The sequence below is a fragment of the Arvicanthis niloticus genome, chromosome 8 (genome assembly GCF_011762505.2).
Source record: "Arvicanthis niloticus isolate mArvNil1 chromosome 8, mArvNil1.pat.X, whole genome shotgun sequence".
In the NCBI taxonomy this organism is placed as follows: domain Eukaryota; kingdom Metazoa; phylum Chordata; class Mammalia; order Rodentia; family Muridae; genus Arvicanthis; species Arvicanthis niloticus.
In genome coordinates, this window is record NC_047665.1 from 73,720,884 (window position 1) to 73,732,900 (window position 12,017).

The 12,017-nt window shown below is 39.2% G+C and overlaps 1 protein-coding gene across 1 annotated transcript in view; it reads right to left on the reverse strand.

Moving 5' to 3' along the window:
* The window catches only part of Znf438 (zinc finger protein 438), a 150,230-nt gene that overhangs the window by 86,683 nt on the left and 51,530 nt on the right, over positions 1 to 12,017 (reverse strand). The window contains exon 4 of the mRNA XM_034509668.2: positions 4,171 to 4,267. The gene's annotated coding sequence lies outside the window, so the exon portion shown is untranslated. The remainder of the gene's footprint in view (positions 1 to 4,170; positions 4,268 to 12,017) is intronic.

Here is a 12,017-nt window from a genome sequence, read left to right on the forward strand (position 1 = left end):
AAAAAAAAAAAAGTCTTTTAAAACAAGTACAACTCAAGATACACATAAAGTGTCAGAAATTTTTTTAAAAAAATTATGTATAAGCATGTGGCCGGGCGGTGTATGTATGTGCCAGATCTGTGAGCTATCCAATGTAGATACTAGGAGCTGAACATGAGACACAGCAAGAGCAGTAAATGTTCTTATACACTGAGTCATCTCTTCAGTTCCAGAAGCTGCTAAAACTAAAGAAACAGCAACAACAACCATTGCAAGCGTCTGCCTTAGAGTGTGACAACAGGGTCCATGAGAGGCCCACTGGGGAAAGGTGTCTACAGCCTAAGACCTGGTCGTAATCTCCTCAGCTGCTTTGGCACAAATCTTGGCTCCAAGTCTAAATTTCCTGGTAACCTACATTTTGTATTTTTTTGACCCATTTACTGTTTTACATTGTAGACCTATACAATAATGATTATTAATAACCATGCAACAAAACCAATATTAGACCATCATGAATTTTCCTTGAAAGAAATGAGACAATTACTTTTAAATTTAGCCCTAGGCAAGTTCTTATGAAGAGAGCACGAACAGATTTTCCAGAATCTCACAAGAATGATCCCTACCCCAGTTGTTAAAATTATTTCCCTCTGAACCCTTCTGACCTGGGCCTTTAGTCTGTGTTGTTTTCAGCTATCTTCTAAGCTCCTACTAGGATGTTGCATTAAATTATGCTTACAGTGCTCAGTTACTTTTCAAGTCCCAAGTTCCAAAGCCTTTTTACACTCTTAAAACAAAACAACCAAAATTCCACATGGTTAAGTCTATCACAGCAATACCACACTCCTGGTACCAACTTCTCTCTTAGTTACTTTTCTATTAGTTCTATAAGGCACCATGATCAAGGCTATGCATTGAAAAAAGGATTTATGTGGGGCATACAGTTCCTGAGGGATGAGTCCACTATTATTTAGAGGAGAGTGTGGCAGCAGGCTCACAAGCTGGAGCAAAAGCTAGCAGCTCACATCTCAAAACACAAGTAGAAGGCAGAGAGAGGAGCAAGAAACAGGGAGGGAAAAAAGGAGGGAAAGAGGGAGGGAAGAAAAGAATGGGAAGGGAAAGAAGAAAGGAAGGACAGAGACACAGAGATAATGACTGAGACTAACTCAGAGTGTCATGAATCTTTTGAAATCTCAAAGCCAGCCTACAGTGACACAAGTCTTTCAACAAGACTATACCTCAGAATCCTTCCCAAACAGTTCTACCAATCTGGGACCCATGACTAAAGCAAATGAGCCTATGGAGACCGTTCTCATTTAAACTGTCTCACATGGCACTGGCATGATGTTTCCAGTTTTCCACAGTACAGCATTTTCCTCCTCCTCATATATAACACCCCCAGTGGTACTATATACATGCTTTAAGGGCTCCATTTGTGCCTTAACACTAGCTCATCCTCTGGAAAATGAGTACAACCATGAGCTACATGGTGGGCACGAATGCCTTGCTGTACACAATACTCCTGTTATAGACTTGTACATGTTTACTGGCTAAGAAATGGAGGCCTGTGCAGCAGTGTGAAGCCCACGGCTCTGCTTGTTCTGAAAACACTACGTTAGCCTAAACTTTCTCCTCCTTGTTCTTCCAATCTCCTCTCCTCTATATACTCCTTTATCTGAACTAGTTCTCCTTTTTTTTTCCTAGAGAAATATGAATTGCCCAAGGGGAAGGCCCTGAGTACTGTCTGATCTGTCCTGACACACAGAACAGAACGCTGCTCCTCCTCCTCCCTGAGACTAGGCCCTAAGCTCAGGCCAGATTTCTACAGGCCCTTATTTCCTCAACAATAAGGAAACAGCATTCCTCTCCCATAAGTCTTTGCCTTAAGCAGATACTCCTGCACTAACTTAACAAACACATGTCTCTTCTGTAACAACAGCAGTAATATCATGTGGCCTTGTAATTCCCTACATCTGCAGCCCACTGGCCTGTTTAGATATTCCCTATTGCAAATAAACTTCTGTGTAGCACTGCCTAAGTGCTCTTATTCATGTTTTTGTCTCCTGTTCATTCCCTGTCTTGACATCCTGCCTATTCTCCAAGATGGCGTCTGCCCACATCATCCACAGGACCTGCTTGGTTTCTATCTTACTTGACCTCTCAGCCCAAATGACAACTGCTCTCAACCTTCCAGTGCTGCTTGCTTCTCAGTGTATATGAGGGAGAGTGCTGATTTTCCTCTAAGTAAACATCAGACCTCACTGTACACCTTCTCCCTAGGGAGTCTTACCCAGTTATAGTTTTATTTACCACACTGACAGCTTAAAAGCCAGCCATTGGTATTCTTAATCTCCAGTTCAGACACCTCTTTTCTGAGCTCCTTTTTCTAAGCCTATAGGCTCCTGTCTGTCTGCGTGCCCAGCATGGGCCTTGCAGACAGGAATCTTGGATCCAAAACCTATGCCTACCATTCACTGTCTGACATCAGGAAACTTTCTTAATAGTGGTGTCTCTCTCCCTTCCTAAACCATACAGTAACAACTGTTCTCCCTCTCATCCCTGCATCCTCCCTCACTCCTTCTTGAGTTCAAATTGCTCATTTCCTAGTCAGCTCTTACAGTTTCAGACTCCTGCTTACTTCCCCTCCCTAGGGAAGCTGAGCAAGGGAAGGAGGAGAAAAGTATTGCAGTCAGACAGAATTAAAGAAAATACTCAGCCATCTACACGTGAAACCAAACACGGGCACACAGATAAGAGGTCCACATGGGGAACACTAAGCCTTGTGAAGAGCTAGCTGTGTGATCAAAAGCTGCACACAGGGGAAAATGCAAATAATAAATTTTTAGAAGGAAGCTGCCCAGTGCTTCCATCCCAGCAGGTTTTTGTGTGAATGAATAAGGGTATAGAAAGATGTTCTCCTTTCCCACTACAAATCGTCTCAGCACACCAACACTGACTTACCTATTCTTAGAAGGCTCAGACACAGACAAACCTAACTGAAGTGACTAACATGTCAAAACTAGTCTGTACTCTCAATTAACAAGTCTGATTCAACAATGTAATGCCTTTGCTACTTCTAAAGTGACATTTTACATTATTTTGTCACATATTATATATAAACAAAAATTAAAAAATATTTTTCACAGACTATTACTCAGTAATTAAAAGGAATGAACAATTGATACATGCAACATCTTGGAATACTCTCAAGTGAATTATACTAAATGAAAACATACCAAGAGGTTACTCACTTAATAGTCTACTTACACAATGCTGAAATGAAACTACTATGAACATAGAGAAGATACCAGTGATTGGTAGGGCTTATGGATAGAAGTAGATAAAGTGAGAGTTACTCATATTGTGGTGACTCCCAACCCTAAAATTATTTTGTTGCTATTTATAGCTGTAATTTTGCTACTGTTGTGAATTGTAATGTCAATACCTAATATGCAGAATATCTTCTATGTGACCCCTGTGAAACAGTCATTCAACCTCCCCACAAAAGGGGTTACCATTAAGGAGAAACAGAGGAGAGTGTAATATACTTACTGAAAGTAATATACTTATTGAAAGTTCATGTGCATTTATAATTATCTCAAATATACATCTATCAGTAAAAACAGCTCTATGAGTAAGGATAGAAAGTTGTTTAGTATGTATGAGGTCCTGGATTTCATAGCAGGAATTTCAAAATAAAAGATAAGTGACAAACAAACCGACAGATATAATCCTTTAAAGTTTGAAATTTGAAGTACTTCCCCACTATGAGAGCAGTTTTAGTTGTTAATTTGACATAATTTAGAATAACTTGGGGAAGAGAGTCTCAATGATGATTGTCTAGGTCAGGTTGACTTATAGCCATATGTGGGGGTATTATCTTGACTATGTTAATTGAGGTGGGGTGGGTGGGAAGACCCACTAAAAAGTGGATGGTACCATTTCCTGGGCCAGGTCCTGGACTGAATGAAGAGAGGAAACTGATCACTCTTAAGCGTACACATGCATTTTCTCTCTGCAACTGACTGTAGATGTGACCAGCTGCCTCTTGCTGCTTTGACTTCTACACGCTAATGGACTGTAACCTGGAATTGTAGCTAAAATAAACCCTCTCCTATAAATTGTTTTCTTCTTATCATGGCAACAGAAACAAAACTAATACAAGCATATTTTCAAAAGTGTTATACTCCTCACCCTGGCCACAGACTTGACTCTTTTCACAGGTAGTCTCCAGTTTCTCCACATTCCATATTGGTATCAGCTCATATTGGTATCACCCATACTGTATCAGCTAATGAAGAAAAAAAAATACACAGTATAGACAGATATCTTGAGGTTGTACTGAATACAATAAAGAAGTACTCGTATTTTAGAGAGGAGATCTTGAAATGAGCTTGAAGGTCTGAGATCATAATGACTCAGACAACTAGTTATGACCTAAGAAAAACTGAGTTCTTTGGCACTTTGAAGTGTTAAAAAAAAAAAAAAAAAACCTCAGAATTAAATTACAAAGTTTGCACACTTGTTTATGCAGCTGGTCTTTTTAAAACTTGTGGTGCTTTAAGCCTACAATTCTAATGGGCTCACTGGTGACATTCCAATCCTTTGAAAAATAAATGAAATGTCATAAATCATTTGACAGTTCCTAAGCTTAGATTTTTATCATCACTCTAACTCTAAAAATAAAAAGCAGTATGTAAGGATGGGATCTTATTTAGTGCCCTACAAAGCTCAAGACAGAAGATAAATCATACTATTACATGCCATTTAAAACCCCAACTTTAATACTTGGGATTAAATTGCCATAATGCCTGTGGTCACTCCCAAGAGAATCCATATAAGTAGAACAGCTTTTCTTCAAATATTGCACAAGTCTGATCCTTCCTGTGATAAATGGGGCAGTAAGGTTTGGTGGCTGTGCTTGTGTGTGCTCAAATACTTGGTATCCACACCCATATGGGCATCCTACTAGATATCTGGAAGGCCAGACTTACTTCCCAGGCTCCATTCAGTAGGATGCTGGATTACTTATAAAAAGTAAAATACTGCCATGTCTTTTGAATTAAAAAAATGGTTTGCATGTCTGGTATCTACATGTGTTCTCAAGACTGTAGGATGCTCTTCTTTCATACTTCCATATAACTTTTAGAATTGATTCAATACATAAAAACAACTATGTGAAGATGATGGGGATTCGGCAGAATCGAGGATGAGTCTGGGGAAATGTCATGAAACTGAGTTTTGCATTCCTTGAACAAAAGGTCTCTTTGCTTATTCGGGTGTTCTGGCTTCTTAGTTTTGATTTGTTGTTTTAACAATACAGATTTTATATGTTTTTTATTAATCACATTCCTAAACATTCTATTTTACTGAAGATAAGGAAAACATGCATTACTAATCATCATACTTCAAAAGTCTGTCTCTCAGGACTGCTGCATCATAGTCTCTCCAGAAATGTCTAACACATCAAACCCAGAAGCTATTTTAATAGCACATTTCAAAACTGGAACACTGACTCTAAAGTTGGCAGTAAAAGGAATGAACAGATAATATCTAACAAGCCCATGCTGTTAATGGAATCAGGTGGCTTGTGTAAACTGCTCTCAGTTTCTCTGTATGGAATAGATACTGTTCAGATAGGGTAACCGAGAGCTGCCACCCATCCTTGAGGCAAGGGACTCACACTGCCTACATGCTCTGTAGCCAAATCTTCTAGTTAAAATTCTGCCCAGTCATGACCAGGGAATTTCAGACAGAAGATCAAAGCAGGAAGTAGTCAGTGTTGACTAAGAAGCAGTCACAATGCTCCACTTTTGGCCTGTATTCAGAGTCAGAGCTTTCTGACTTAGCTTTCCTGATTTCCCATCTTCTACTTGGGGCTGTCAGTCCCTTTTTCCCCTTCCTTTGCCCCCACCCCTTTATTTTAATATCCTCATCTCTGCCCTGTCTTTACTCCACTCTTTTTAACTTATCAAGACAGGTCTTGCTTTGTGTAGCCCAGGGTAGCCATCATGCTCAAGAGACAAGCTCCCCTTGTCTCTGATCTTTGATTGCTTTTTGCTGGCTTCTCTTCTGGCTTTTCCTCTACAAAGTATTCTGTGCAGGCTTTTCTTTGACCTTATTTCATAGTCTTCTTGATCAGATCTGTTCTCTTCCTGAAGCCTTTCTGTTTTATCAAGGTTTATTCTATTAATGTCCTCTTCCTTGGTTCCCTTTATAAAGGATTTCTACAGTGGAGGCCAATGTTACAATTGTTTCCCTCCATCACTAAGCATCAATGTCTTATTCATATGAATATCTTTAAAAAATTTTTTTCAATCGGTGTGTGTGAGTAGGTGCATGTGCGTACATACATATGCACAAGTCAGAAAAGGGAACTGGAGTTGCCTGACGGGGTGCAAGCAACCAAACCTATGTATTCTGCAAGAGCAGCCAGCACTGAAATGCTGATCTATCTTTTTTATGCTTTGTGATTTTGACCACCTTTTCCCTGTCAAGATATTAAGGCAATTATTTTATAATGAATTCAACTTATGACTAAGGTTCAACATATATACCATGCCATTTTTTAAAGAAATCAGCCTCAGGGCTGGAGAGATGACTTAGCACTTAAGAGCACTAGCTGCTCTACAGCAGGACCTGGGGTCAGGTCCCAGCACGCACATGGTAATTCACAACTGTTTGTACCTCCAGTCCCAGGGATGTGAAGCCTTCTCCTGGCCTCCATGAATATCGCATAGGCTACATAGACATACATATGGGCAAAACATCCATACACACAAAATAAGTAAAAATTCTATGTAATAAAAACAGAGCATCACAACCACCTTTGACCTCTTCTGTGCTCACAAACATGACAAGAAATATCTTGATTTTTAGTGCCTCAGCTCAGACTTTGTTTCTGCTACTGGCCAGCTTCAACTATCTCCTGCTTCTATCTTTCCACCTTAAAGGACAGATAATGTACAAATTTCAAGTTCCTATTTCTCCCACTGAGTCACTAATAAGAGATGAGCTTTCTCATTCTTCGTTTAGATTTTTGTACATTTTATGAAGACATTTTATCCAAAACATTTCAGCAAGATCTAAAGACACCAAAGTCAGGTAGAGGAAGTTTGTCCAAGTCACACTTAGCTAGATCAAGGACACAGAGAAAAACAAACACCTTTGAGGTCTTTTTTAAAATTCTCAATCTGTCCTATTCTGGATGTCTAAAGGATTTTTTGGATCACTTTTCCTTTCTATCATAAGGCATTCTCTTCTCAGGCATTTAATATTTAATATTTAATACAGCTCTTTACACTCAGAGTCCAACTGCTCTGTGCATGAGCTGGCACCTTGGAGTTAGCAAGATGAAGGGTGTATTTCATGCCTGTGGTGCCCAGTACCCTGGCTGCCATGCTAATAGCAATAATCATGGATGCTCTCTCTAAGACAAACTCACTGCAGACTTCATCTTCCTCCCCTATTGTCATGAGCCACAAAGGACAGGAGCAGAAATGGCTGGGAAAAGTCAGTCAAAACCTTGATGAATGCAAGTGGAAAAAGAGACATGTTCTTCAGAGACTTCTCCAGAGGGAACAGGAACCAGTACACTGCAGCTCAGCACCTATGTAGTCATGTTTCAGTGTCATGATGTGCTATATTCCATTCTTCTGACCAACAGAAAGGGGTTTAGAATTTTTCAAACTCAAGAGTATAATAAGATCTTTAACAAATTTTATTTGTTCTACATAGAAAAACACAAAGTTGATGTTTACTGGGCAAAATGATGGCAACAACCTTTATGGTTTCAAACAAAGCCTCTGCCTAAGACTCTGTCAACTTCATCTTGTAATATTGCTTATGTACAAACAACTAATATTTATGGGTTTGTTCCTCAAGTAACTTGCTTAGATCCTTGCCATCAGACTGCTGAGCAGCACTGACCTTTCTGCTTTGTGGAGAACGGCCACAGCCTCAAAAACAGGTCAGTTCTGTCATAAGCATTGATTAAGAAAGCTGCTGTCATCTACCAATGTCCACATAAATGATAAACACCTTCAGCAGTAAGACCATGTGTCCTGGCTACATCAAACCCTTACCTTGAAATCTGTGTTTAGAAAAGTCTTTTTTTTTTTCCTAGTGTTGGCTCAATGAAGGCTTAAGAATTCCTTTACACTTAAGAACTTGATTTATACTTAAGAAACTACATCGATGGGCACAGTGAACTTTTCTTTAAAATTTTATAATTATGTTTCATTTTTGTGTGTTAAATGGCATATGTGGCCAACATACATTTCTTGCTTTTCATTATCTCAAAGCAACTGCCTAGTTCTCCTGAGTAAATGCCTTTGCCTCTGAGATCCAGCAACTTTACGGTGTTTTCAATATTTAGATTCACTCTGTCTTTTTATCTCAAAAAAGTTAATATGTAAAGGTTGGCTTAATTTCACCAGTTTAGGAGTTTTGTTGTATCATTAATTTCATATATGATGGACCTATTCTACTTATCTTGAGATGTAGAAACTTCCAGGGTGATACAAAAAGGGGAGGGGGTTAAAATAATGCTACCTAAGAATGTACCTTTTATCAAGAGCTGTAGCAAGGTGCTGGTTTTTACCAGTCTCGCATATATCCTGTTAAGAAATAAGAGTATTTGGGTACATGTAATTTATTCTATCAAGAAACAAAGCAGTAAGGGGGAAACCTTATTTACACAGCTTCCTCTTCCACAGTGTACTACTTACTGTTAAACAGCATCTACACGAGGCAGCTTCCTGAACACAGAGGAACAGACTGCAGAAAGAATGCAGGAACACTACCTTATGGTATCTAGGCAACACATGGTGTAGCTCTGTGCCCTATTTATTTCTATTAGAATTAGAATTCAGGCATGTGATGGTTGTCATGGTGGCATACATTAACACATTTTAGTTATAAAATCAAGTGGACTTTTACTGAAAGATGTTGGGTTTGTAAGATAAATTTACAAATGAAGACTAGCCTTGCTGATAGGAGACATTTTCTGTAAACCAATGATCTACATTTATAGGTACAAGAATGTGAGATACACACATATACAATAAATACTTTAAAAAGCCTCTAAAAACTATTAGTTCTATAGGTGAAGGCCTTCTCCATGGCTCCCCAGGGTGGATCCCAGTGAAAAGAGGCAGCCCATGGTTTTAAGACATTTATTTTCATGGTGTAAAGTGGATGAGTAAAACTGTATCCCACTTTTCAGGGTGGGCCTGAGGTTAAATACCTTTTGCACGGAGGAGTGTCCAGGAAGGAAAGCTTAATTGGTTAAGCCTTTCAGGCCTTTAGATACCTCATTAAAATGGAGATCTTTTTCTTGAGACTATGTAACCATAGGTGAAGTTCTGTACCTGTGGAAGGGCTTGGGGTGTTGCCCTTACATGACTGATGGTCACAAATCTATGGAGGGTTGTGGGGGCTGTAACTATGTGACAGGAGCCAGGTGCCTAGAAGCAGGGCAAAACGCCTTCCATCCCTTCAGGGTCACCAGGGTTTCTAGCCTTTGCTCAACCAATGTCAAAATTAAATTAAATCATTAAAACAAATATTAAAAACATAATAGCATTTTATTCTACTAAGATGTTAACAGCAAGGATAAAATCCTCCCAAATCCGTTAGGGATTTAATTTTAAGAGCGTTGAAATTTTCCCTATGGTAAGTCTTTCTTTTCTAAATTTTAGTTGTTGAGAAGGTCTCACATAAGCCAGGCTGATCTTGAATTTGCCATGTAACTGAGAATAACCTTGAATTCCTGATCCTTCTACCTGTACCTCCCAGCTGCTGGGATAACAGGGCTGTGCCCCTTAGCTTGGTTTATATAGTATGAAGACTGAACCCAAGGCTTTGTTCATGCTAAGAATGAACTCTGTCCACTGAGTTATATCTCCATCTCCCTTTTAATTTGTTTACTTAAAGGTTTTCTTTACATTCAATGAAAGTTTGTACCTTTTCAAAGAAAAGTTCTTTTTTAAAAATTTAAGTCAATTATATTGTGTTGCTATATAACTTGTATCCTTTAAAATTATACCTTTTAGCACTTTCCTTGCTCCCAATCGGTGGTTTTGCCTTCTATGGTTTTAGTTACCCAAAGTCAACCCTGAAATAAAAATATTAAATGGTATTTTCCAAAAATAAGCACACCCTAAGTTTTCAATTCTTCTGTACAGCATATGAATACTGCAAATCCTGCCTGTCTACTGGCTAGACACACACTTCTCAACAGATCCACTGCTTAGGATCACAGATGCAAATAACCCTGTTTTACACAATCCTGGTCGCCAAAACTTAGGAATCTCCTAATCCTGGGATTTGAATATTCTGAAGCTGTAAAATGCTTCTTTTGAGTAAAAAAGTAAAAGTTCCTCACTTAGAAACAATAACAACTGTATGTTAAAAATGCACATGTATAAAGCAAGGAAAAATTCTCAAAAGAAAATCATGCCAGCTCTGCTGTTGCACGTAAGAACTGCAAACTGCAAAAGGTGAGTTTTTGAATGCTCAGCTAAGAAGACAGCAGCTGTGTAGGAAGAAGACAAAACAAGAGGTATTCCAGGTGAGATGCACCAGAAAGACTGAGCCTCATGAAGATTCAAGCAGGGATCCCATCAAAGGAGTGACACCAAAGCACTGAGAGTAAAAGACAGCATCTGGTCTCAAGGATGAGTGTGGATTAAAACCATGGAAATTACTGAAGGAAGCCACTCGAGAAGTTGCCATACATTTGTGTCAGTTAAGTGGTTGATTCTAAGGGAATAGAACAGGAGCTAAAGCAAGCACTTGGCTGGGACAAATACAGACTCCTCATGGAAGAAGATGCACATAAGAACACAGTCATAAGACTGCATGGGCACTGGGGACAAGACATGGAGGAAGAGACGAGCCCTGGAACCATGTGGTAGTGCTGTGGTACAAAACAAGACCAAGCATCATGTGCAGAGCAAGGAATCAAGAATTGCAAAAGCAAAAACAAAAATGATATTCTGAGTCAAGAAGCGGCCATATTCACATTATTTTTGTTATTATTTTTTATCGTTAACAATTTGTATTACTATACCTAACTTATGATTAAACTTTTTCATTGGCACATCAAGTAAAAACACGGTTGTTCCTAGAGTTCAGTACTATCTGCAGCTTCAGACTGACATCTACTGGAAGATGAAACATACTCCCCACCAATAGGATCCACTGTCATTCTCTCACTGCCAGAAACCTGGCAGCAGCCACCTTAACCAAGAAACCAAATTTAACTCTACCAGAAATATCATGTTGATATACTCTACCTATGATTTGATATAATCCTGAGAAAACATTAGCTAAATGCCAGTTGAGACCCATTCTATAGAACACATGAACTCTACTCTTGAAAAATCTCAAATCTCCAAAGACAAGTAGAAAAATGGGAGCAATTGGAGGTAGTCTCAGCTGCACGGCACTCATGTTGCAGTTTTGGTAAAGGGTGCTTTGTGGGTGCGGAGTGCCACCATTCCATGCTCCACCTACCTGTTGACACTGGTCTGCAGAAGTGCAGCTGGTGCCCTTCTATTGGCTGGCTTTCTATCAAAAACCCTGTCAAACTTAGTTCTGGGTAATAATGAACTTGTGGAATTATAAAAGATTTTTTATTGTTCTTATTTATTTTGTTTTATCATAGACAATTTATATCATATGCTCATAACAACATTTTATTTTCTTCTCATTTCTTGTGATGGCTATTCTTGGCTGTCAACCTGGCTATATCTGGAATAAACTACAATCCAGAAATGGAGGGTGCACCTGTGATCCAGATCTTGAGGCTGGAAAACACACACCTTTAACTCAGATCTTGAAGTATACCTATAGTCTGGGCCATACCTTCTGCTGGAGGCCTACATAAGGACAATGGAAGAAGGAAGACTCATTGTTCTTCACCCGCTTGTACTTACTTGCTAGCACATCTGTTGGAGCCTACCTCTTCAGGATTCCAGAATACACAGAAGACTAGCTAAAACACCCAGCCTTGTGGGACTGAGCATCTCCTAGAT